The 26,026-nt window shown below is 43.7% G+C and overlaps 1 long non-coding RNA gene across 1 annotated transcript in view; it reads left to right on the top strand.

Annotated features, from left to right (window-relative positions):
• Positions 1–26,026, top strand: part of LOC128312967 (uncharacterized) — a 315,318-nt gene that overhangs the window by 117,755 nt on the left and 171,537 nt on the right. The window contains exon 4 of the long non-coding RNA XR_008293007.1: positions 25,887–26,006. This is a non-coding gene — a long non-coding RNA (uncharacterized LOC128312967). The remainder of the gene's footprint in view (positions 1–25,886; positions 26,007–26,026) is intronic.

Genomic DNA, 26,026 nt, shown 5'->3' on the forward strand with positions numbered 1-26,026 from the left:
AGGCATAGGGCAAGACATTAAACCTGTGACATAGGGTAGGGCGGGGGCAGGAGCCCAGGCAAGCTGTTCACCCACCACGCCCTCATTCTCATTCGTTCATTTAATATTTTCAGTGACTTCCGAATGTTGGGTCCCCTGCTAGAGAGGTAATGGTGGGGATATACAATCGTGAGCAAAACATACGTGGCTTCTCGTCTTGTGGGGTTTACGGTCAAGGGGGGCAGGGGGCAGCGACATTGCCCCTAAGGAAATACACTTCTTACCCAACCTGGACGTCTGATGTGCTTGCTACAGGAGAAGGAGCTGGGCCAGGGGGGGGAACATGCCTTAATGAGATGAGAGTTGCTGGACCCCCATTAAAGTTGCTTTAATGTTGTTACCCAAGGAGTGATCACATGTGTGCATGAGTCTGTGTGTGTGTATGCGTGTAGAAAGGATTATTTATAGTCATGCATTTTTAAATTTTTTTAAATGTTTATTTATTTTTAGAGAGAAAGAAGAGGGGGAGGGATAGAGAGAGGGAGACAGAGAATCTCAAGCAGGTGCCACACTGTCAGCGCAGGGCTCGAATTCACGAACCATGAGAGCATGATCTGAGCTGAAATCAAGGGTTGGACGCTTAACCAACTAAGCCATCCAGACGCCCTTTAGTTATGCATTTTTTAAATCAATACTTACTTTATTAAGGTCACAAATCTAAAAACCTATTTTTTCTTAAGGTTTTAAATTCAACTTCTAAACTTTGTTATTCTATCTCAATTTATTAAATGTTTATATAAGAGTAAGAATAATTACCTTTCTGTGTATATTAATAGTGTTTAATAAGTTAGTAAATTTAACAGATTGATTTCCCCTAATGATTAACTCCACTTACAAACCTAATTAATTTATATCTTTTAAATATCTTTGTGCACATTAAAATGCAAATTTGTCTGATTCTCTTAAATACATCAAATGCTTGAAAGGTCAAACTTACACACCCAGGAAACAAGCTTTCTCTGGTTTCAGAACAGCTTTTGTAAATCAAGGAATACATGTTTATAAATGCTGTGAATCAAGTTTCGTTAAACATACAAACCGTTTACAAAGACATGTTCTCACACCTTTTACATTTAAAGCACAGGCCTGGGGTGTGTGTGTGTGTGTGTGTGTGTGTGTGTGCGTGTGCGTGCATGCTTCGAGCACCACCAAACAATTCTCCAATCCCCAGCTGACACTGAGCGGGTGTCCTGCAATGTAACTCGATTCTGACACGACCTACTGGGGACAGCGTCAGCTCCTCTCACAAGCCCACGGTTGTCACTGTGCTTCTGACCGACTGGCTGCAAAAGTCAGGGCTTCGTCTGAGGGAGGAGGAAAACATCAGGCATCAGGAGAACAGCTTCCAACTACCCTGCGCCAACGAAAAACCATTCAGCCCTCCAGAGGACCCTGTGATGCCTCGCCTCGGTCCTCCCCAGCCGGAGGCGGCCCTGGTGAACCACAGCACAAACGACCCTGGATCCTGCTCACCGGGGACACTGCGATTCTTTTGAATTGGGTGGTGGTGGGTAACAGACTCTGCGGCACGGAATTGCAGAGTAAGGATGAGGGATAAATAATGCAGATGCATTTAGCAGCAATTTCCTGACTGTGTTCTCGAAAGTTATGAATGATCCTCTTGCTGGCTTGCCGGCCTCACTTTCTCCTGCCCGAAGACTGGGAGAAAGCGAAATCAACATTGAGTGGGATGATTCTCCAGGAGGAGGAAAACCTTCTGGGGCTGGTTCAATACCTAATCAGGAAGGCTGAAAAGCGCTGATTTAATTAATTATCCCGAAGTTCCTTCGGAGGGGTCGGCGGAGGAGCATCTGAGCGAGCACGCTGGCGAAAACACCCACTGCGCACGCGCGCGGGGAGGATGGGCTGCTCGGCGGCCGCACAGCAGGCCCTAAAATGGGCACCGGCGCCCACTGGCTTCCGGTGGAGGCTCGTTCAGGATGTCACATGCTGTAGAACAGCTGCGGAGGATGACGGAGGCGGCAGCTGACTCTGTGAATACAGACAGGGGGCAAGATGCCGGCTCCGTGGCTATTTTCTTTACCAAGATTATCTGGAGAACTTTTTCTTGGCCGTATTACATAACCCTAGAGTCCGAATGCTCAAGCTGCTCGTGTGAGAACTCAGACAAGTGATGCTGGCTTTCTGTCCATGGCCGATTCCAGGAACCAGTTTATAACACTGTGGAGGGTTTCATTAATATATTTTGTAATTAAAAAAAGTTTTTTTTACATTATTCATTTTTGAGAGACAAAGCACAAGTGGGGGAGGGGCAGGGAGAGAGGGAGACACGGAATCCCGAGCAGGCTCCAGGCTCTGAGCTGTCAGCACAGAGCCCGACTCGGGGCTTGAACCCACAAGCTGCGAGATCATGACCTGAGCCTGAAGTCAGACACCCAACTGGCTGAGCCACCCAAGCGCTCCAGATTTTAACTAATGTTAATTGGAGATCGTTCCTGCCATGAATCTTTTCTTTAAGACTTGCCTTTGCTTTACCACTCCCAGTACCCTAAATCCAGGCCCACGGAATGTACTTGAATTACTACCGAGCTTCTTGAGGTCTGATTGCTGCCTGCGACATCCATTTGGGTTCCATTGTCAAGACAGTTTTGAAAAACACCACTACCCTCTTCTGTAATCTATAGTGACTTCCTGTTATCTATAGCATACAAGTCAATGCACTCTGGCTTCCAAGGCCTTCCAGTATCTGGTCCTGCCTTCCTACCCAGCATAACCTCCCCTCACTCCTCTGGAAGGATTTTCTTCTTCAGTGCGTTCGTTGGACTCACTCCACAGTGGGCTCATATCCAGAGTTTGTGCTGTGTCTTTTTTTTTTTTTTTAATGTTGATTTTAAGAGAGAGTGAGCATGAGCAGGGCAGGGGCAGAGAGAGAGAGAGAGAGAGAGAGAATCTCAAGTAGGCTCTACACTGTCAGTACAGAGCCTGACTTGGGGCTCAAAATGACTAACTGTGAGATCATGACCTGAGCTGAAATCAAGAGTCAGTCACTTAACCGACTGAGTCACCCAGGTGCCCCCACCCCAAGGTTTTTTAAAAATTGTGTTGTGTCTTTTGACTTCTTACCTCTTCCAGAAGCCTCTCCAACCACTAGGCCATGCTTATTCATTTATCCTTTTATCCAGTCATTCATTGATTCATTCATTTAATTTATTGAGCATCTTTCATACTCCACGCATTGCTAGCCTCTGGATATACATTCATAACCCCTTGATAATCAAGTCTCCTGCATTACACATTTGTGCAGTTTGAGCTCTCACGGGGGGGGGGGGGGGGGGAAGGTGGCCAGTAAAATTAGAAATCAAGCCTGATAGTCTTGTAACGAGCTCCACCTCCCTCCAGGCCTTCCTCTCTCTTCTCTTCTTCAGCTTTGGCCCTCTCATCAATGAGGAATTTCTGCCCCAGGACAAACCTTTGTGTTATTTTTCTCATCACTGCTCTTTGTAGCAGTCAGGGTGTTCTGACCTTGTTAAATTGACATTTGTTAAGCAGAACTCTGGGGTGTCAGGTGGCAAGCTGTGGTTCAACAAGGGACCACAAGGAATGCCTTGAGGGCCACGCGGGGAGGTCAGGGCAGGGTGCAGGTTGAGAGAGGAGCGGAGGCTGGGGAACATGCCTTTATTAGGGTCTGTGGCTGGAGTGCTTTGGGGTTCCCAGGTTAGGACTGGATTCGTCAGTTTAAAACAAAAAAAGCAGGGTTTTGGTAAGTTCCACAGGGTCTTAACTGAGGGGCGCACAAGGACAAGGCTCTGGGAGGCAGGGGCACTGTTGATGCAAGGGCTGTTGGGGAGTCATGTCAGGAACTCTTTTTGAGAGAGAGAGGGGGGTGCAAGTGAGAGAGGGGCAAGAGAGAGGTGGGGGGCCAGAGAGAGAGAAGTGGAGCTCCTCCAAATGGGGCTCGAGCTCACCTGATGTGGGGCTTGAACTCAGGAACTGTGAGATCATGACCTGAGCCAAAGGCAGCTGTTTAACCACTGAGCCACCCCGGCACCCATGTCAGGAACTTATATTTGCTTGTAATGCTGTGGCTGCTCTCTAGGGCTTGGAACACCGTGGCTACTGTCTAGAGCTTGCCTTGTATGGAGGGGCTGGTGTCGGTTTCAGGTCCCTGCAGGCCGCTTGGCCGAACAGAATGGATGCGACAGCACGGAGTAGCTAAGCTCAACTCTCAACACTCAGGGTGTGGGAAGCAATCGAAAAGTTCACTTGGCTGGGATATTTGAGGGGAGTTTCATACTGGTGCTCATTTCAGAGGCAGGGCAGGTTAAAGGAACTCACAGGGTGAGTGGAGGCACACAGGAGGAGCAACAGCCCGGAATCTGTCGCCTGAAGATGGCCTTGAAGGAAGTGCCTCCATCATCGGAGAGGGGTGTCTCCGTCTCAGCACTGCTGTTGTTGTTTGGGGTCAGATCCAGTGTGTATTATGGGCGCTATCCCATGCTTTGTACGGTACTGGGCAGCAAAGAGCCGTAACCTGGTGTCGAGTAACCAGGTCTGTTGCTCACAACATGCCGGTAGTGTTCACCCACCCACCTACCTAGTCATGACAACCCAAAATGTCTCTGCACTTGCCAAGTGTCCCCCAGGGGGCAGTTCAGTCTCCAGCTGAGAGCCACCATCATAAAGGGCTAGAATCCTGCCTGAGCAGGAGCAGAGGTGGTGTGGTGGGGGGAGGGAGGAGACACCTGATGTCTCATCTCAGCCCTCCCCTCATCTCCTGTGTTCCAGTCACTGCTGAACGCAGACAGAAGCCAGAGGACACAGATTTACTCCCTCCGGGGTGTCCTTTCTTTCACCTTAAGACTAAATCTCCACAGGCAATTACACCTGAGGCTCTTGGGTCACAATGGCGACAGAGGCCATTCCTTCACTGGCTCCCGACTGCTGGTGAAGATTGCCTCTGGCAGCCCAGAGATTAGTTACCAGAGTCATTGCCAGGGACGGACCTCTGCCTCGTGCCTTCCCCTGTTTTCGCTTCACTCCAATGCACTGCTGGCTATTTCCCGTTATCTCTGATTTAACATCTTCGTTCAGGTCTGCCTGCCCACTTCTTGGGAGAAGTACCTCGGAAAGGTCTGCAGAAGCTGAAGGAATAATCCTTGCCGTACTTCTGGACTTCCAGGGCTCCTTTTGAAACTACTCCTGTCAAGGCCCCAATTTTCTCTCTCATTTGTCCCTCTGTGGTGTGCTCAGTGCCTTCTAGAGAAAATATTGCCAAACTATCATCCTGCCGATGCTGTATTGTACCAATGTTTTAGTGTTCGGATAATGCTGGGGCCACCCTGTTGGCGGTGTTTTGTCCGTGGATTGATTGGATAGGCCTTCAGCCATCTTGCAGGCAGAATTCCTACATTTTGTTGGGAGACTTGTCTACAGCCGTGCTTATCACATTTTTACGAGCATATGAATCACCTGGGATCTTGTTAACATTTAGATTCGGGAGGTGGGTTCAGGGAGGAGCCTGAGTCTGCATTTCTAACAAGCTCCAGGATGTTGCTGCTGGACCACATGTTGAATAGCAAGGATCTGGGAGACGGCAGACACACAGTGCTTTCCGATGTGAGCGATCCGTTCGATTATAATTTATTAAGAGCCAGTTGCAGATCACTGGGCTAGGTTTTGCAGGGGCTCCAGATGTATACTTTTATCATCCTGAAGACCCCATCTGAGTCTGCGTTAAGGCACAGAGATCTTTGTGGCTGTTATTTTTCTCAAGAGGCGTTTCCCCTCCCGACGTGGACAAAGCTTTCAATTGCAACGAGTTCCAGCATTTCCCCAGAATGTCAGGGCCAGCCAGCTTTCGCTGCTCTGTAGGGCTGTCCTTAGCTTTGCTTCACAAGCACTGGTTTTTATCTCGAGGCACAAGCAGAGAGAAGGTGTTTCTGGTCCTGTGAATGGATAGAACTTGGCTGTTTCCTTTATCTGCTGTGGATGAATCATTTTGGTGGACAAAGAACTAAGTCAAACATGGCTGCTTTTCCACAGGGGAAGGTTTGGGGTGTGCGCCTGCGTGTACACACGTGTAGGCTGTGAGGCCGATTTAGTTTTGCAGTAAACTTACTTTCTAAAAAATATAGACTCTGTTAGTGGTTCCTGAATGTCACCCCAATGCAGCAGGGAAGCATCACAGAGACTCTGTTATCATAGGAGCCATCTTTGTTTACCTCAGAATTTTCACTCGTGGCTCATTGCTTTCCTCTTCTGAGGGACTCCATTTCCGGTCAGCTGGTAACACTCACTAGGTGCTTACTGAGGTGGTAGACCCCAAGGAAGGGTTGGAATGGGTCCAAGTCTAGATAAAATATGGATTCCCCTCAGGTAGTCATCTAACCAATGAGGCATGTCCCACGAACCCGCTTGAATGCTTCTGAATGCCTAATATCCTGTTGGTGTAAATCTAAAGTGTGGGGAGGGAGTAGGGCAGCATGTGGGATGTTGGAACCCTCATTTACAGAAGAGCTATTCTCCTCCCAAAGAAAACACTCTTTTTCTCTCCAGGCCAAAGGGTTTATCATCAACACTGAGTGATTTGTGCTGAGAAAGGGGACTGCATATTAAAATGATCAGGGGTGCCTGGGTGGCTCAGTCAGTTAAACATCTCACTTCAGCTCAGGTCATGATCTCACGGTTCGTGGGTTCAAGCCCCGTGTCAGGCTCTGTGCTGACAGCTCAGAGCCTGGAGCCTGCTTCAGATCCTGTGTCTCTCTCTCTCTCTCCTCTCCTCCCTCACTCATGCTCTGTCTCTCTCTGTCTCTCAAAAACAAATAAATCAACATTAAAAAATTAAAAAAAATAAAACAGTCAGAAGGGGATACGAATCACCTCCCAGAGGAAAAGGAGCAGGTCTTCAGGTTCTGCTGATTCTATGGGTTAATTTCCAACAAGAGGACAGAGGAGGAAAAAACATGTAATCAGGCTCGCCTACTGTCAACGCTGTTTGGGTTCGTGGATGGCCACACTTTGGAAAAGCAGGTGGAGGGGCAGGTCGGAACTCTGAAGCCCTGGAGGACTGTGGGTCCTGAGTCAGGAGCCGGCAGAGAGTGGGAGAGGCATTGCAGGGTGAAATGATAAAGCAAGGCACTTATTTAGAAAATGCGAGAGGTAGAAGATGTTTGCAGATTTACGCCTTCTCTCCCTGAAACTCAGGGAAACTGATAAATGGAACCGAAAAACAGAGAATACGTTATCTACACAGGGTTTCTCTACCTCAGCACTATTGACATAAGATGTGACATCTTAAATGTCCCTAGATACCAAGATTTTACAAAATCCTTTCATCCAGGAATTTCGCTATTAGGAATTTTCCTAAGAAGATATTCGGATAAATGTATAAACATGGTATGTAAGAAGAATGTTTAAAATATATAAAAGGGGCGCCTGGGTGGCTCAGTCGGTTAAGCATCTGACTTTGGCCCAGGTCACGATCTCACAGCTCGGCTCGTGAGTTCGAGCCCCGCATTGGCTCTGTGCTGACAGCTCGGAGCCTAGAGCCTGCTTCGGATTCTGTGTTTCCCTCTCTCTCTCTGCCTCTCCCCCACTTGTGTGCGCTCTCTCTCTCAAAAAAAAAAATAAATGGATAAACTATATATATATATATATATATATATATATATATATATATATATAACCAAACTGGCTTTACCGTTGTTCAGGAATTGGCTAAATATAGTATAGTACATGCCTGCCCATGTTTGTGATTTAAGGGCTCAATGTACACATACACACAATATTGATCAAATAGGTTAGAAGATGGCATGCTGACTATAAGCCCACTTATAAGTGAAGTGTGTGTTTGTGTGCGTGAACATGTGTGTGCATATGTGCACTTAGGTGTGTTGTGTATGTGTGTGCTTGTCTGCACGTGTAGGTATGTAGGTGCAGGTATGAGGGTGTGTATGTGGGTGTGCATGGCTAAAACCACGAGGCAAGATGTCTGAAAAGATGTCCCCTCCTCTCCCCAAACTGAGTGTGGTTATCACAGGGTGGTAGATCTCTGGGTGATTTTATTGTCTTCTTCAGATTTTGCGTTATTTAAACGCTCCACAGTGAGTATGCATCCTTTTGAAAATTAGCTCGGTGTCGGGGCGGGGGGGGGGGGGAACAGTTCTTTGCATATGAAAAAAAATCAAACCCAAACCTGTTATACTTAGTTCCTGTTCAGTCCCAGTCGGATTCGTAGGGTCGTTCGCTCTCAAGTTAAAAATCACAGGACTCCTCCTTATCCGCCCTGCGTTTTGGGCCAAGCCTATCTGCGAGCACAGGTCTGCGGCAGTTTCCCCCTTTTCTCCAGGCCTGGAAGCCATGGGCTAATCTCGCCGCAGCTCCTGCTCCTGAGTTCTGGTCTGGAAAAACTACCGACTTAAGGAAGTGAGTCGGGATGTTCTGGGCCCCTGCCTGCTGTTTACAGTGTTTATCTGCTATCCCAGGCTTGCAATTTTAGGAGGTCTCCTGAGAAAGGGATCATCTCAGCACTATCTTTACTAACTATACAATGAGAGGAATTTTTCACTGGGGACAACCTTGCCCCTTCTCATCGACGACCTCACCGTGTTAACAGGACACGGTTGTGGGCAGTCACCACTTGTAAATTCAGCAAAAAGCGAACGTCAGAGTTGTGGGTCCCTCGCTGGCATCGGTTTCTAATTAGAGAAGAAGGAAGCTGGTTCCACCTCCCTTGCTGGATGTGGTGCCATCAGTGGACATCAAAGGAGGAAAGTAAAACTCACTCGGAACTCTCTTTCTCCCCCCCGCCCCCGACTTCAGGGCTGTGTCTGGAAAAGAACAAAGAAGGGCTGAACGTCTCTATACTGTTTGTCCAGGGACCTCACAAATTTGCTGTTACCCTGTGGGTGACATTCTTCCTCTGGGGAAGAATGTTCTGACTCCAGAAAGGCAAGGAGAGGGATGGCCCAGGAATCATGGGGTGAAGCCCGAGTCAGCAGGGAGCAGCTCACGGGAGTCTCTCGTGGTCTCACGTGAACAGCATGAGGGGACTGGTGAGTCAGCAGAGCACCTTGGTCTCCACGTGCTTATTAACGTCACTTTGGCTCCAAAGTCACAGCTGCACACACTGTGCTCTTTATTTTTGGTGATCTCTCTAAAGTGTTTTATTTCTTTTCTTATTTTTTATTTTTTAAGTGTTTATTTATTTTGAGAGAGAGAGAGAGAGAGAGAGAGAGAGAGAGCGAGCGAGCGAGCAGGGGAGGGGCAGAGAGAGGGAGGGAGACACAGAATCCAAAGCAGGCTCCAGGCTCCGAGCTGTCAGCACAGAGCCCGATGTACCGCTTGAGCTTGCTGACTGTGAGATCATGACCTGAGCCAAGGTCGGATGCTTAACCGACTGAGCCGCCCTGGCGCCCCAGAAGTGTTTTATTTCTAATAGTTCCCACTCAAGACCGTAATTTTCAGAAGATTTTCCTTTTAGGTATTTCATCTGGATTTCTCCTAGCAGAAGCTTCCTCCTGGTTTTTATGCTGTCATCAAGTTCGAGGACCATAAGTAATGAGTCTAATCTGAAGCCTCACTATTATTTAACAAAAATGTCTGTAGACATAAATCAAATCGGCTATATTTTGGGTAAGTCTGCAAGCAGTAAGAGAACACTCTAAGTAGGGAGATATTCTTTCATTTTCTTGTTGCCTGAATGTCCACATTAGCTCTTCTAGCTGTGATATGTCTGGCCTTGGTGCTTTGAGTGATGTTACAACTTGTCTTGCCTGAAAGACTGAAAAAAAAAAAAAAGCCAGATGATCCCACCTACACTGGATACAAGATGAAGGCATTTCGAAGACGTTGGAAATGTCCTGTGAATTTCTCCTATTGCTCTCTGTTCTATGCATTTCATGGAAGAATTTCCAAACAAAAATCTTTATTTGTGTTCTCTATTGGCTCTAATCGCATGGTCTTCCATATGTAGGCAGATCTAGTTGAAGAAGATCACAACAAAAAACAGGATCATTTGGCCTTGCCCCTCCCTGGCCTCATGTCCTACTACTCTTACCCTTGGTCATTTATACTGCATCCTCCCTGGTTTTCTGTCTCTCCTTTCTGCCCCAGGACCTTCACAGGGTTTGCTTACTTTGAATGCTCTTATGCCTATATCTCTCCTTCCCCTATCCCGCTAGGCTTAATCTTTTCCATCTTCTGGATTATAGTGTAAATACCCCTTCTTCAAGCAAGCCTCCTCCGAGTCCCCGGAAGACGGTAGGGATGGTAAGTCCTACAGTTGTACGCTCTCACTGCACCTTGGAATTCTCCTTTGTAGCATCTGTCAAAGCAGTGATTATATTTACATGTATACTTATTTATATAATTATTTGTTTAATGTAGGTCTTGTTCCAAGACTTATATATGTCTTGGACTTATGTTTATGTAAAGTATGACCAAGTCTGCCCATACTGTCTCTGCAAGGATTTAGCATAGCGCCTGATGTGCAATAGACACTCAATAAATACTTGTTGAATGAATAAGCAAACGTACTCGGGGGCACTTCTGGTGATAAAGAGGATGTTGAAGGAGAGACTATGTATGACTCTGTAGAAATCCATCAGTAATACTAAGGAGAGAGAGAGTTGAATATTCCCCCCACGATGGGTAAGGTGGATCACCAGTTGTCACGTGAATTAGGGGCATCTTTCAGGCAACAAGGCAGTTCCAAATAGCTCTGAACAGAAATATGTCCACTTTAGGCTTACCTGATGTGGTCTGGGACATCTATAAGAACAATGCTGTTAAGAGGGTGACAGTAAGAATATGAGGTTGACAGCAGTAATAGTAAGGGGGCTCTCTAAGTCAATGCCAAAAAGGAGGTGGTTGACTTTGTATAGTGGCTATGTTCATTGCATCTCAGAGTCACTTCGGTGCTTGTGTCAATGACGTCCAGGACGGGAATGCCTCCGGTAAGAGCAGTGATTTTACTCACTGAAATATCTTCAGACTTTTCTGTCTTTGTAACTCTGCTACTCTCTCTAACAAGTCCTGGGCCTGATTTCAGCACAGTCCATTATTTAGCTACCGGTTTCTTTAAATACTGCTACGGAGGCTTTCTAACTCATATACTTTTCTGAGTTAGCAATTGGCTTCCTTGAGCTTACTATTCTCTTCCAGTCCACACTGAGTGAGTAGCAACGGCCAACTCCACGTTCTTTTTCATTACCAAGTCCTCTATATCTCCCAGCTAATATGTGTACTGTGCATGCTGGTGTGTCCCCTTCCACGTGTGTATCCTATCCACCTTCACCACCAGTAAGACTCAGCCATTGGTGCAGGATGCCGGTGGGTACCTGCACTCTTCTTCCCACCAACGGTGGGTTCGCTGTTGGCATCTGGTTGGTGACTGGTCCAGTTTTAGAATCTTATTCTGGGAGTCTGCTTTATAGGGACCGTTTCTGAACTGAGTTCTTTCATTTTCCAAAAGCACGCCCTAAACTGAGGATTTATGTGAATGTGATGTATTGAGAACAAAGTCTGGTAGGGAGTGAGGAAGTGAAACTTGGAAGAAAAAAAGAGTGGCCAAACATGGGTAAGGTATCAAGCCAAGTTGTGTAGAAGATAACCACATCTTAGTCCTGCGGGGGGAGTTCTGGAAACAGTGTAAGTCACGCTTCAGAGCTATCTGCATCAGGGCTAAGCGGGTGAAAGCATGTATACCGCCATCCCTCAAACGTTGGTTGAGGGCCATACCCGAGGAATCTCAGCTTCTAGACACATCCGGCTTTCTGCACAAAGGCAAAGCAGGTTGCTGCAGCCTGAGGGCAGTACTCTGGAAAAGAGACGTGGATAGTTGGTTGAAGGTGAGATCATATCGGGAGCTGGGGTGCACACAGATGGCAAGTATGTCTGAGGGCTCGTGGCTGGAGCACCAACAAGGCCCACTTTCTGGTCCCATGGTTCTCTTCACGTCAATTAATACATGGATCATGGGTTCGTCCACTTCTTAAAGAGGTTAAATACATACAATTCGACATGGAGGCGTGTCAGGTTCTGTTTACCTCTAGTTCTAAACGACAGAAACTTTGATCTGCCACTAAGGATAAAACTCTGCCATCTGAACCTAATACTGATTAGGGGAATGCTTAATTAAACTGTGGTACATCCCAATTATGAAATACTATTCAAAATGTAGAAAAGAATGAGGCCTATCTATAGGCACTAATACAAATAAATCTCCAGGAGATACTGTTGACGGGAAAAGCAAGTTGCAAAACCATGTACAGTTGCAAGTAGATAGGATAGGATAGGATAGGATAGGATAGGATAGGATAGGATAGGATAGGAAAGGAAAGGAAAGGATGTAGGCGTCAAAAGAGAAGGGAGCTCAATCTGTAAAGGTTCGTTGTTAAAAAGGAAGATGGGTCCATGCCTTGGTTATATAATTAAAAAGTGAAATTTCTATAACCAAGCAATTTGGATATGATTAGATTTTAACATGCTTTTGGATGTCAGTACCTCTTCTATGCTCAGTGGGCCCCTGCAGCCTTTCCTATGCTTTAAGACAATAGGCTGTCCATTTGGGTACCACATATATATTGTGTAGGATATGAGAACCCAAGCCTCTCCTAGCAGGATCGTATGGTTGATAAGGAGCAAAGACCAATGCTTTTTAGTCTATGAGGATGTGAAGACCAAAACAGATGCAAGGAACTACTTCTCACTCTCTCTCTCCCTCCCGCTTTCCATTTCTACCTCCACCCTCCCCCCCTCCCCCTCCCCATCTCTGTCTTCATTTCTGTATATCCTTCTGCCCATGCATTTCATCTGGTGCAAAAAAAATCCCTAAGTACTGCACAGGGGAGATGTAAGAGAGAATGATAACAGGATCTGCCTACAATAGGTTTATTCTCAGGAGAAGAAATTTTATATGCAGAACAAATTTTAAGACTGATTACAAGGTTAATGGCAACACACTGTCATCTGCACAGCATGTCTAAGTTCTGAGAAGATAGGCATAATAATCCCTTTGGAAACCATATTTCCAGATTCTGAGTCCTAATAGATGCATTTTTTTTTTTTTTTTTTGTCCTATAAATAAACGATTGGCTGAGGGCATATGTTGTAGACACCTTGGGAAGTCTACCCAGGCCAGGGTAACCAACTTCCTCTAGAAATGCCCCTTTTTTAAAGAGTGGATTCTCTGGCTAGAGTTGATAGAAAGTGATCTGGGCATGTGACCTAAATTGGGCCATCAGATTTTATCTCATGGGAATTTGGAACCGGCTGTAAGAGACTGTAGTGAGTCTGTGCTCCTTTGAACAGAATGAGCAGGATGATGTGAGCTCTGAGCTGTGGAATGAGACCCCTGTAGCTACAGAGAAACAGAAAGTGTTGTTTGTAGACACTTAACAAAAGATGAGTAGAGACAAGTGGAGGCAGGGACTAGAGGGAGGTCTCTGGGCTCCTGGCAGCTCCCAGCTCCTGTCTCCTGTTCCTTGTGGGCCTTGGAGACACCCAAATTTTCTGACACACCTAAGAATTCTTTAACAAACTCCATTTTAAAAACTTATTTAAGCTCACTGTTTCTGTTTTTTGCAATCTAAAGAACCTCAAGCAAAACAGTAATTCTTTTCTTATGTGGTGTTACTAGTTTAAGGCTATGTTCTACGTCGTTCTTTGTATTGTTGTATTCTGATATAACTTGTATTTATTTCAGCTTCCTTTGAGAAAGTTTTAAATAAGCATAAGCCATTACTGGAGGCAGATGCTTGTAGAAATTGGATAAGTATTGCTTCAAATAAGTTATTGATTGCAGGAGGGTGGGCAGGAGGTGGGGGGATTAGAATAATTTGGGGAGGCAATGTAATATAGAGCAGAAGAGTGTGGGTTTTGGGGCCAAAATGCCTATGTTTGAATATGGTTCTACCACTTAGTTACTGGCTGCCTTGGACAAGGTACGTCATGCCCCTGTAACTCAGTTTTTCCATCTGTAAAATGGGTATACTAATAGCACCTGTGTTAAATATATCAGAGTGGGGTTGTAAGGATTAAATGAAACAATACATGTAAATGACTCAGAACACTACCTGACCCCAGAATGGCACTCAGTAAATGGTAGTTCTTATCATGACTGACAAAAGGAAGGGATAAAGGAAGACATAGAAATAAACTTACTAATAATCCTCAGTATAGAGATGGTCCATGTGGCTTTCTTTCTGCCAAATATGGAAAAGACATCTAGAGATGACAGCTGGGGCATGTACAAGCAAACTGCAGATTCTCCTCTAAGTTGTGGGTCCCCAAAGGAAATGGTTTTCCCTCAGGAGATAAAGATAAAAGCATCTTGATCTCAGATGGAATGAGGATGCTGTGCATAAATCCAGAGGATTGCTTATTGAAGTAAGTTGGTGAGCTAAAGATCTAAGAGGGTTTCTTGCAAAGAGGGAGGAAGTGAAGAATCAAAAACGTTAAGAATGAGTAAAAATAAAATGAGAAAATTATGTCTAAAATTAATTTTAAAATATATTTTCTCCATATATGATAAATATTTCAGTCCTTTCCATTGGGAGTTGTGTGGCTTACGTGCATAAAGACCAAAAAATCCTCATTTCTTTCCTGCATCTGAAATTCAATATTACTGTATAGTTTAAACCATAATGCCAAGGTCTTTGGTAGCAACTGTTGAAAGAGGCAGTCCTCCAAGGACACTGAGTGTCCCTATTTATTCTTGCTTGGTTTTTCGAGAATGCAAGACCCTACCCACTCTTTGCCTAGGCGATTCTCAGGGTCATGTTTGCAAATGAGCAACCTGGAAGAATGAGGTAATGACTTGCTTTGGGACAAAGGGCAGGCCTGCTGTAGAGGAGGTAGATTCCCCAAACTCAGGGCTCCTCATATGCGACACAAAGCCATTATGTGTGTAGCATCCACATGGGCTGCATGCAGATCCACCTGGGATGCTTTGAGTTGCCCCTGTAGGAAGGGAGTCAGAGGGAACTGACATGAAACATGAAACTCATGTGCTTGCTGAGCCCTGAGTAATAATGTCCTTTGTCTCTGATCTGTGAATTCATGTCTTCTGCTAGCATGTGTGAAACAGTAACAGGTTAACTTAGCTTGTAAGTAGGGTGAAAGGCCAGATCTGGACATCACCTTCTGTAATTATGAGAAATATTTGTCTTCAGAATGAAGAGAAGGGCAGGTCAAGGGGAAATACAGTGGAATGTGTTACAGCTTGCATGGAAGCCATAATGCTGAGGCCTAACATCTGTCCAGATATATGCAACCATATTCTAGGTGCTCTGCATGGGGTCTTGAGCAAGGTGGCAGAAATCTGTGGTAAGAGGTCCTACTACCTTGGAGGAAAGGAAAGGACTTTCTCTAGGCCGGGGAGAGGCAGTTGTGGGGCACACTGGGCACATGAGAACTAAAACGGAAAAGTTTCATTCTGTAGTCAGAATAAAAGTGTACAATGGAGGTTGGGATGGAGGTGAACAGATGGATTCTTTGACATAAATTCTTGCCATTTGAGAGAAAAGTGAAGCGTTCCTTCAATTCCACTGAATCCAGTGGAATCTGCCAATGAAACATGTAGCGTTTTTAGTACTGAAGAAATGTGAGGGTCCCTCTGCTTCCAGTGTGGAAATGGGGGGTCGTCTCCCATCCTTAGTGAACCCCACTTCCTCAGATCAGCCCATATAAGCCACCATGCAATGTGTTATCCGTGCCCGACAAGGACACTGCTCTGCTCGCAGTAGGTGTCCTGGGACAGATGGCCTTGCCCCAGCTTTGCTCCATATCAACTGCTCTATCCTTCTGTCTCTCTGGCTCCTGACTTCCTGAACTTGTCCTTAGTCTTAACAATGTACTTGGACACACAAGGATTGACCTTTAGCATTTTATTTGGATGTGGTTTGTATGACTTCACTGTTTTTTTCCACCTCCTTCTTTTTAGGACATTAATCTGTCTACTCAAACCCAAGCCCAAACCTTGGCCTGCTTGGGCCATGGGCCCTCCTTGCCTGGTTTTACCTCCCTGGGAAGGAGGGAGGTAAGATATCATAGTCACCTTGGGGTTAGCTAGTTAGAAAGATATATGCCTTGATATTTCGTCAGCTCTGGGTATTTAAAAAAAATACCATTATGGGAAAAAGAAAATAAAGCATCTCAGTAGCTTTTATCGTTTGGAAGATCAGTCTGCAGTGGAGTTGATAAAAAATACCAGCAAGGCAAACATCTGGGTGAAGGAACAGAAAATCAGGTTATAATTCTTTTTTATATGAAAATATTTATATTCTCCCAGGCCTTGGATCCTCAGTTAGTGTCTGATGTAGAGACAAAGGAATGTTTCACTACATTTAGTGATGAGGTTGGGGAGTGAACCACAAGTGTGACGCCATCTGCAAAGCAGTGTGCATTTCAAGTTTGTTGACAGGACTTCCTGGAAGGGAATTGGAAAAAAAGATGCTCAATTCCTAATGAAAGGGTAGCTTACATTTTCCTTTCTCTATAAAAATAACCAGCTATCCACCCCCCCCACCCCCAATTCTAACACTATTTAACACTACAGATTCAGTTCCGTTTAGTTAAATCCTAACGGGACTGAGATTTGTTTCCACAGAAGTCTCCACTATAATAGGAAATGAGATCAAGTCCAGTACAGGAAGCATTAACATCATAGAAAATTAGGACACACATTTACTTACATGTTTATTTTCAGCTTTAGAAAGTCTGATTTTTGGACAGATAGGAGTCTGTCCTATATTTGTCTTGGTTTGGAAAAGGGGACGGAGCCAGGGAAACAGGAGGATGGAACATTTGATGAGGAGCACAGTCAGGAACAAGGAATGTAGAGATGGGAATTGTGGGCTCCACTGCGTAAAACTGGGTAAATTCATAATTAACTTACTGACCTAATTCACTGCTTCCCATACTTAAGGAGACTTTTTTTTTATATTAAATATAATTTATTGTCAAATTGGTTTCCACACAACACCCAGTGCTCGTCCCCACAGGTGCCCTCCTCAATGCCCATCACCCACTTTCCCCTCTCCCCCAACCCCCATCAACCCTCAGTTTGTTCTCAGTATTTAAGAGTCTCTTATGGTCTGCCTCCCTCCCTTTCTGTAACTTTTTTTTCCCCCTTCCCCTCCCTCATGGTCTTCTGATGAACAGGAAAAACATGCAGCCAAGAATCCTTTATCCAGCAAGCCTGTCATTCAGAATAGAAGGAGAGATAAAGGCCTTCCCAAACAAACAAAAACTGAAGGAATTCATCACCACTAAACCAGCCCTACAAGAAATCCTAAGGGGGACTCTGTGAGTGAAACGTGGCAAGGACCACAAAGTACCAGAGACACCACTACAAGCATGAAACCTACAGGTGACAAACACAATGACTCTAACCCACATTTTTCAATAATAACACTGAATGTAAGTGGACTAAATGCTCCAATCAAAGACATGGGATATCAGAATGGTTGAAAAACCAAGACCCATCTATTTGCTGTCTATAAGAGACTCATTTTAGACCTGAGGACACCTTCAGAAGGAGAATTTAAAAGAAGACTTCTCTCAGAGTCTAATGCTGACTCAGATTAGTCTTACTGTAATATTACAAAAGGGGAAGAACAAAAAAGTAGCTATAAACTTATTATGTAATAGCTTTTGTTAAAATGCAGGCATGGCTAATTAAAAAGTTATATCCAGGCTTGCAGATAGCAGTTTAGAAAGTTGCAAGAGAACGTGGATCTTATTCTAACACCATGAGAAACCTGGACTGCTTAAAAAGAATTGTTGGAAAAAAAAAAAAAAACCATCAGGGAATTGAAAATGAAATCTAAATGAACCAAAGTCCAGAAAGGAACAAGCCCTTCCCAGGAGAGGAAACCCAAGGTGCTTTTACTTCTAGGAATAAAAATGGAGGAGTAGTCAACCCCACCATGGAGGGTGAAACCAGCCACATTTTTAAGAGCTGCACATAGGCTGATAAAACAAAATAGAACCCCTAGTCTACTGGGCCTGCCGTAACAAATTACCAGACTTGGTGGCATAAACAAGAAGCATTTCTTTCACATTTCTAGCGGCTAGACATTTGCAATGCAGATGTCAGGAGGGCCATCCTCCATCCAAAGACTCATGGGAAGATACTCCTTGTCTCTTTCTAGCTTCTGGTGGCTCCTGGCAGTTCTTCGTGTTCCTTGGTTTGTAGCCGCATCACTCCAATCTCTGTCTTTGTCTTCACAGTGTCTTCTCCTCTGTGTTTCTCTCTCTCTATGTATCGCTTTCTGTCTCTTAAAAGGGCAATTGTCATTGGATTTAGGGTCTGCCAGTATAACCACATTTCAATCCTTAGCTGAACAACACCTGCAAAGAGACCCTATTTCCAAATAAGGTCCCATTCTAAGGTTCGGAGTGGACAGGGCTTCTGTGGGGACACTATTTTATGAGTCACAAGTTCAGGCAGAGTTTATTTTAGCAACTCTTCTGCTCTACATGAATTGACTTGAGTCACTTGCTGGTACTCAACCGGTAGCTGGTACAGTCTGGATGGTCCAGGGTAGCCTTACTCACGTGTTGAGTCCCTTCACAGGGACAGCTGGAAGGCTGGATGTCATTTGGCTCTCTCCATTTTCCTGTTGTCTAGGGCCTCTCCATATCATCTCACCAGCTGGTTAGCTGGACTCAGGGGTCCTTAGGTGAGTCATCCAAGACATAGGACGTGAAACCTGCTGGTCTCTTAAGCCCTGGGCCCTGAAACTGCATCGCTCCTCCGTAACCCTAATTCATGAGGCAGTGGCAGTAGCTGTCTCAATTCAAGGGGAGGGAGCTACATGTGATCTCTGGTACTAGAAAGATCTTAAAACAAAAACAAAATATTCATAGCATTTTTATTTCTACTAAGCTCAAATAGTCAATGACTCAAATGCCCATTAGTAGGTGAATTGATAAAATAATTGTGTTATATTCCTACACTGGATGACTAGTCAACAGTAAAAACAAAAACAAAGACAACCATGGGCCGATATAACTACATGGATGAATCTCAAAACTGTGCTAAGCCAAAGAAGCCAGGCACACACACAAAATACATAATGTCCGATTCCATTCATGTGAAACCAAGGAGCTATGGTGAAATCAGAAATCAGAATAGCGGTTACCTTTTGGGGGAAGGGTAGATTAAATAAAAGGGGTACTTTCCTGAGGAACATTTCTGGAGGAACAGAAATTTTCTGTTTTATTTGGGGTAGTAGTTACATGGGTATACACAACGGTCAAATATCACTGAACTGCAGAGTTAAAATCTGTACATTTTATATAAATATTCACATGTGATATATTCTACCCATTTAAGGTATATAATCGAATGCATTTTAGTATAATCACAGAGTTGTGCAAACTTCACCTCATTTTTTTTAAAGTTTATTTATTTATTTTAAGAGAGACAGAGACAGCGTGAGTGGGGAAGGGGCAGAAAGAGAGGGAGACAGATTCCAAAGCAGGCTCTACACTGCCAGCACAGAGCCAGATGTGGGGCTCGAACTCACAAAATGGCGAGATCATGACCTGAACTGAAACCAAGAGTCGGATGCTTAACTGACTGAGCCATCCAGGCGCCCCGACTTCACCTCATTTAAAAAATATTTTTATCATCCCCCAAAGAAACCCTGTATCCATTAGCAGTCACTTCCATTCTCTCTTATTTCCTGTCCCATGATCCCTCTTCTTCTCCTTCTCCCTTGGACATAAGGAATCTGTTTTCTGCTTCTACTGATTTGCCTACTCTGGACATTTCCCATAAAGGAATCATACAATATGTGACCTTATGGGCCTGGCCTCTTCCATTTAGCATAATGTTTTCAAGATCCATCCATCCATCCATCCTTCATTCATTCCTTTTTATTGCTGAATAGTATTCCACTGTATGGATGTGCAAGAGTTTTATAGTTTTGGTTCTAATATTTAGGTGTGTGGTTCCTACTGAATTATTTTTGTGGATGGTATAAGGAAGCGACCCAGCTTCATTCTTTTGAATGCAGAGATACAGTTGTTTCCGTACTACTAGTTGAGAAGACTATTCTTTTCCTACTGAATTGTCTTGACATCCTCGTTAAACATCGATTGACCATAAATATGAGTTTATTTCTAAGCTCCCAATTCTGTTCTTTTGATCTATGTTTATACTTGTGCCAGTACATTATCTTTATAACTCTAACTTGTTTTAATATTATTTTTTTTCCTGTAGTTAAGTCACTCTGACGACTGTGAATATGGCCCTTATTGCTATTCCCAAATTTCTTCTGAATTACGCATTAGGTCAGTAAAGCTCCATCCACTTTTAATATTCAAACAAATATATGACCTTCATTTCCACAGACTGATGTGACCTCTTATTTGTCCTTTCCTTGGCCTGCGACCAACTTTTTATTTTTTTCAGGTTCCCTCTGGATTTTTCTTATTAGCTTGTGACAATTAAAAAAGTACTTTATAATGACAACTCAAAGCCTTAATAACTAAGAAATAAAAATATTTTCATTCTTCAAAATCTCATCTTTATAACTATTGAAAAAATCCCTGGTTTATAACTGACTGAAGATCTGTATAACTGGTGAAAGAATTTAATTTTTGATGTTACACTTAAAGCAAGTTAGTTTGACAAGAAGATCCACCAATCTCATGGCTATGAATTTATTAGTCAATCCACTAATGATTAAACATTACTACCCCAGGTGAACTTTGGTGCTAGCAGGATCCCGAATGCAAGCACAGACATGGGCTCTAGAGTGTGGAATTGTTTAATTTGAAGAGTGGTCTCAGAGACTATTGAGAATATGCTTAAAATAATTTATTTGGCATGGGAATGAACACACACACACACACACACACACACACACACACACACACACACACGCAGCTGTGGGACCTTTGAGGTTATATCTATGGACCGTGTGCAAACCAAAACTCTATAAGTCATCCTAGGCAACATTTTCCTATATTTTCTATACCCAATTTACCAGTAAGACTTTTTGATTTTCTAAAATTTCTCAAGTCTATTTACTTTTCTTTCTCTCTATCATCTCTGCCTTATACCAAATAATCATCATCTCTTGATTGGACTCTTGAAATTGATGGGCCATCATAGCCATGAGTGTCCCTCCTTTACTGTACTTGTCATTACAGCAATTATGGGTTTTTGTGACTGTCTTTCTCAGTAGTCTATAAGCTCTTTATGACCTAGGGCCATGTCTTACTTGACTCATGCATTGAATCTTCAATGGTAGGCACACATTAATAAATGAATGAAAGTCTGATGTAACTGAAGGGAACTGTTAAAGAAATGGTGAATAATGTGTCCTTGCAGGGAGATCTCAGGACTCCATGTAAAGTCTTGCCTGTCCTATGATGTCTTTTATCCTGACCTAAGTCCATACATTGATGGAATATGGCCTGAATAGTTGGAACCCTCAGAGTGGAAAGAAAATATTATAGGACAGACATGTTAATGGTTAGAAAAAAATGTAGTGAATTTAACAAAATGAAGTTTATTTTACTTTTTTAAAGTTTATTTATTTATTTTGAGAGAAAGAGAGTATGCACATGTATGCCGGAGCAGGAGAGGGGCAGGGAGAGAATCCCAAGCAGCCTCCCCACTGTCAGCACAGAGCCTGACCTGGGGCTCAGTCTCACGAATTGTGAGATTATGACCTGAGCCAGAATAAAGAGCTGTATGCTTAATGACTGACCCACCTCGGTGCCCCAACAAAATGAAATTTAATGTGGAGACATGTAAATGAAGCATACTGATTGCCAAAGCTATAGGGCCCATACTAGGTAGGAGAGCTCTGTCTGAACAGCATCATTCACAGAAAAAGTCTTGGAAGTTTTGGTTAACAACAAACTCAAATTATTCAGCAGAGAAGTATAAATGACTTTATCAATTAAAATACGGACAAAAGATATGAATAGGCAGTTTATAAGAGACATTATAATTGGTCATAAAGAAATGAAAAAAACAAAATTAAAATAACTTTAGGAAACTATTTTTGGCCCACCAAATCGACAAATATTTTACTTATTTAGTGTATGTATTTTTTATTTTAGAGAGAGAGAGCATGAGCAGGGGAGATGGGCAGAGGGAGAGAGAGAATCCTAAGCAGGCTCCATGCTCAGCTCCATGATCCCCACGACCCTGGGATCATGACCTGAGCTGAAATCAAGAGCTGGAAGTTTTACTGACTGAGCCACCCAGGTGGCTCCTGAATTGACAAATATTAAATACAAGGTAACAAACAATAATGCTAGGGTTTGTGACTATCAAGTCTTTTACTCCAGTTTGCAATATAAATTGCTATTTTTTTGGAGGCGTATTTGGCAATTCAAATAAGAAAATCCTAAAATGTGAGTATTTTTAGTGTAGCAATGCTACTTTTAGGTATTTATCCCGTGGAAAGGATACGATAGTTGTGTAAAAGATTTAGCTACAAGGATGTTTATTCTAGTATTGCAACAAAAGCAAGAAATATTAGAAACAAATCTCTAACAACAGGGCATTAGTCAAAATATAGCATATTCATATGAAGAAGTATAATTCAACTACTAAAATATAGCATATTCATAAGAAGAAATATAATGCATCTACTAAAATGATATTTAATACTTGTATAGTTGGTAAATTGAGTTTAAAAATAAGATTACAGAATATTACAATATGATATTATTTTATTGCAAAATATGTGCAGAGGAAAATGGTTAAAAGTTATTTTATGCGTTGATGGGGTTAAAAAAGAGACGAGTTCAAAACGGAGTTGCTTGTGCTAAGCCCATGTCACCAAACCAAGACTTAATACCTAACCTAACATCAGTTTCAGCCTCTCCCAGAGATGTAATCGTAACCAGTCAGTCTGGAATTTCCTGGTGAGCACTGGTGAGGTGGGCTCTCTCATAGACCCACCCTGTCCCTTAAAGGAAGGTGATCTTGCCTGAAACAGCCCACTCTTTGCCAGTAACATCTGTGTCCCACCTCCTTCTGCCTGTAAAAGCCTCCCATTTTGCACAGCTCCTCAGAGCTTTCTGTTTGCCAGATGGGCTGCCTGATTCATAAATCATTGAATAAAGCCAATTAAGTCTTTAAATTTACTCAGGGCCTTGAGTGCAATGCAGGGGGAAAAATGGTATATTAGTTAGAAATGCTTTCAGCTGCATTGACCAGAATGCCCGGCTAACAGTGGTTTAAGCAATAAGGACATTTAATTATCTTAAATATGTCTAGAGTTTGGCAGTGTAGTGTGGAAGCAGCAGTTCAGCCATGTTCTCAAAGACATAATCTCCTTCTGTTGATCCTCTCCGCCTTAACTCGTTGGTGTGATTCCTCCTGGTTGAAACTGTCTGCTGTAGCCCCAGGCATGACATCCATGTTCATGGCCGGGAAAAGGGACAGGGCACTGTTAGCAGTGTCTGTCTCCTCTGTCGAGCATACTAACTCTACGGGGCGCCTGGGTGGCTCAGCCGGTTAAGTGTCCGACTTCGGCTCAGGTCATCATCCAGCGGTTCGTGGCTTCGAGCCCCGCGTCAGGCTCTGTGCTGACAGCTCAGAGCTGCTTCGGATTCTGCGTCTCCCTCCCTCTCTGCCCCTCCCCACTTATGCTCGGTCGCTCTCTCTCAGAAATAAATAAACATGAAAAAAAAAAAAAAGAATACTAAAGCCTTTCCAGAACCACAGCCCCATCCATCTGCATCTGAGTGGCGGCAACTGAAACTGGGCAATGGGATTATCGTGATTAGCTTAAACCAACCATAATTCCTGGACCAAGCACATTGTTCTTCCAAGGCTGAGGTTCTGTTAGTGAGCAAGGAAGGAAGATAGATCTTGGGTTGATGACGAACCATCTGCCACACAGAGTATGGAGCACAGCTATTGGTGGGGAAGTGGTGGTTGGTGAGCTAGGTCAGATCACTAAAGATGGTCTGGGTTTGGAGACTGGAAGTACAGATGGCTCAGACTTGGTTTAAGGTGGCTGTCGCTTTGGTGTACCAGTGGACCAGCCAACAGGTCCAGCCAAGAAGTTCAAGGACACGAGTGAGTAGATGTGCTTCCCATCATCTCCCTCCTCTCTATAGAGATATAGTCAATGTGGTCCCTATAGAATGAGATATTTGCCAAGTCAGAGGATCCCAGAGCTGTGGGCTCATTGTTGTTTATACCGAGAGCTGGCAAGGAAGCGGGTTGGGGGGACAAGGTGGCCATGTTGGTATTTGGTCATCTACTTACAAGAAGCAATTTTTTGCTGTGGTACAGTGTGATTGCTTTGGCAATGGGTTTGTCAAAATTGAATGGCAATAGAAGAAATGGGTGCCAATAATCAGAGCATTGAGGATGCACACAGAGGAAACACACATACAAAGAATATTACTTCAATGACTCTATCCTAGAAGCTGGGAATGGCAGTCAGGGTGAGGGGGCCACCACAATCAAAGAAAAGCTTTATATATAAAGATGCTTATCCAGTGTTTGGCACACGAAAAAGACCCAAAAGTGCAGCTCCCGTTGACTGTGTGGCTTGGATCCCTACTTTATGTCTGGAATTTCTTTCTTTCGAAGTTAACCATGAGTTTTAAAATGTATTATATTTTATCAAGCGGTTACCACGATGTTGGGAGAGGCAAACTTTATGAAATCTAAATAGAAGCTTACTTGTAGTTCTGTGGGGACTAGACTATTTTTATAGTTCCATCACACTAGTAGTAACTGACAAACAGGTATCTAAAGGACACTTCCTTAGAGGTAAGAGGGGAATTGCATGCATCACCATAGCTGAATGTAGTACATGAACGCCTTGTAAAGACACCAACTGAATACGGGTACCTACTATGGCGAGGGCAGAGCATGCAAATAAGTACGTTATGAGACCTAGCTGTTTGTCCCATTACAAGGTTTTTTCAAGTGAGATAAAAATGAAAAAAAAAATAAAAGTGAGATAAAAGTATTGCTAGGTTTTGAGAATACACTTAAAATGTTTGAGACGATATTTTACAAAAATAGTGAATAAATACACAGGATGTCCATAGACAAAAATAGGTATGATAATACATACATTAACACACACATAAGTAATACAGTAATAAGCACAAGTTTGCTATAACCTCTCACTAAGAAAAATAATTATTACTCATTATAATCCTTAATCAAGACGCTGATAGGCTAAATATTGATTACGACATGAAACACGGATTCCTCTATTTAGAAGGGAGTAGGTCCATCACAGAGGACCTGCACAGAGGTCTGCACAGAGCACAGAGCAGTGCACACAGTGCGTACAGCTCTCTCTCATTCCTCCTCCTCCTCTTCAAAAAAAAAAAAAAAAAAAGATTTTGAGGGTGGTGGTTTTTTTTTTTTTAAAAAAATCAATTCAGTGTGCCCTAGTCCATTTTAAAGGTTTTCATTGAACAAATTTGCGCAAGATAATTCTTTCCATTCAGGGTTTCATCACAGCTGGATTACAATTCATGGTGCATTCGCCGTGGTGCATTCTGACAGTTGGGTAGGAGGTGAAGTCTGGGTGGGGAATTTCTTCCTTCAGCCATTCACTTTATCGGTCGCTGATGGAGGACTTCATACAGAGATCACAAGCCCAAATTTGAATCGCTTTGTGAATGGGAGAACTTGTCCAGGCGGTTCTCCTGTCTCTGCTCCCAGATGAGGCCCAGGATTATGTGTCAGAGCCCATCACAGGTGTCAGAGCATGTTTATGAAATGAGTGGATACTTTGTATATGGTGTAGAGGGAAGAGAGCACTCTCGGGAGGTGGAAGCCAGGGAGTGTTAGATCCTAGTTTCCTTTTACTGGCGGCTTATGCGCGTCATCAGAGGGCTACTGTTTACTAGCTTTCCTGCTTTTCCAGGTCTGAGGAGGCTCTAAAAACAACACCCCCGGAAATTCTCCCAAGTCTGCATCTCACGGCAATGCAGACTTTTGCAGAGTGCGTCCAGGTGTAGCTGCACAGTGCACCCCATCAGATTAAGTGAGTCCCATCTAATTCGG

The sequence above is a fragment of the Acinonyx jubatus genome, chromosome E4 (genome assembly GCF_027475565.1).
Source record: "Acinonyx jubatus isolate Ajub_Pintada_27869175 chromosome E4, VMU_Ajub_asm_v1.0, whole genome shotgun sequence".
NCBI lineage: Eukaryota > Metazoa > Chordata > Mammalia > Carnivora > Felidae > Acinonyx > Acinonyx jubatus.